Here is a 2,117-nt window from a genome sequence, read left to right as displayed (position 1 = left end):
GATTAGTAATTCTTAGAATAAGTTATTGTGTATTTCTTCTATTTATATTGATATTTACATATTTTGTTATAAATATTAGTAAAATAATGGTATTTGACATATATATAATATCCAAAAATTAATTTTCTTAATATTTATCATGTCCGAGTACTCTGTGAGTACTCCCCGGGTAGTCCGAGTACACCCAACTCCCCAGTCGACCGCCTGGGGTCCGCCTAGCGACTTTTGCAACTTTGGCTATGCATGAAGAAATTGACGCCTTACGCCTTAATCGCACTTGGACGTTAGTACCTCGTCCACCATCTACAAATATTGTTGGGTCAAAATGGGTTTACAGAATTAAGTATCACTCTGATGGGTCTATTGAACGATATAAGGCGCGTCAAGTAGCGCAAGGTTAGACTCAAATGCCGGGTCTTGAGTACTCGAACACTTTTAGTCCCGTGGTTAGAGCATTCACAGTTCGCATTGTCCTATCTATAGCTATCTTAAACCAATGGAAGTTGCACCAACTTGATGTTAAAAATGCCTTCCTTAATGGTGATGGAACAACCACCAGGCTTCATTAATCCTGACTTTCCAAATCATGTGTGCAAACTTTCTAAGGCTTTATACGGTCTGAAACACCCCCCCCCCCCGAGCACGGTTCCAACGATTGAGCTTGTTTCTTTTGTTCTATGGTTTCACATGCAGTCGTGCTGACACATCTTTGTTTGTGTTTCGTTGATCCGCTTGCACCATGTATTTTCTTGTCTACATGGATGATCTTATTCTTACGGGTAACGATGAGTAGAATATTGGCTCATTCATTTCTCGGCTCGATGATGAATTTTCCATTAAAGATCTTGGAGATCTCAACTATTTGTTAGGTCTTGAAGTTGCCTATACGGACACGGGTCTCTTTCTTCACCAATCAAAATATGCAACGGATATTCTCAAGCGGGCCAAACTTCTTGAATCCAAGCCGATCAGTACATCTCTTGCCCCCGCATGAAACTTTTCTCACCACCAGGGAACCATTCTTAGATCCCACGTTATATCGATCAATTGTTGGTTCTCTTCAGTACCTTATGATCATTCGACCGGATCTATCTTATGTTGTTAATCAAGTGTGTCAATTTCTCCACGCTCCTATCGTTGACCATTTTCAGTCGGTTAAGTGCATTCTTCGTTACGTTAAAGGTACACTTTCATTTGGTCTCACATTCAGTCGGCCTCTTAAATCTTCTTTGGTTGGTTATTCCGATGCCGACTGGGCTCGATGCATTGAAACCTGGTGGTCCACATATGGCTACTCAATTTTTTTAGGTGGTAATCTAGTCTTCTGGAGTGCAAAGAAACAACAAACTGTTGCACGCTCTAGTTGTGAATCTAAATATAGAGCAATGGCAAATACAGCTGCTAAAATAGTTTGGATTACTCATTTGCTACAACAGTTACATGCCTTGCCTCCTGATCGACCCACTCTACTGTGTGATAATAAAAGTACCCTCTTTATGATTCAAAATTCCGTGTCTCATAAGCGTGCTAAGCATATTGACTTGGATTACCACTTCATACTAGAAATCGTAACTTCAAGCAAGCTATACACTCTTTTTGTTCCCACCAATCTTCAGGTGGCTGACATCTTTACTAAAAGTCTTTCACGAGCATCGTTTGAAGCTTTTCATACTATGTTACATCTTGGGCCACCACCGTTTTGATTGAAGGGGGGTATTAGAGAATAATATACTCATTTATGATTTATTTTTTTCGTATTGTACTTAGTCAACACTCTTATAATCATGGAGTGATTGTTGTGTAATTGCATATATAAGCCTATTGAATCCTCAATACAAGATGAGGTTGATTTCATCACAATAAGTGATCCAACGATCAAAGGATGGATTAACACGGCCATGGAAAAAGAGATTAGATTCTGCGTTAAATACACGAAAACCACCCAGGAGAGTAGCAGACCTAAAAGAAAGATTTGCCAAAGAAAGCACTCCGAGAGCGTATGAACTGAAGCAATCCCTCACTTTCATGAAACAATATGGAGTTTCGGTAGCAAACTATCATACAAAGTTACGGGTTCTTTGGGATGAACTTGAGTCGATTCTAACCACACCGATATG

Source organism: Bidens hawaiensis, unplaced genomic scaffold (assembly GCF_021521415.1).
Source record: "Bidens hawaiensis isolate Kalapana, Puna unplaced genomic scaffold, B.hawaiensis_p1.1 tig00004497_1, whole genome shotgun sequence".
Lineage (NCBI taxonomy): Eukaryota > Viridiplantae > Streptophyta > Magnoliopsida > Asterales > Asteraceae > Bidens > Bidens hawaiensis.
This window is presented reverse-complemented; position numbering follows the sequence as displayed.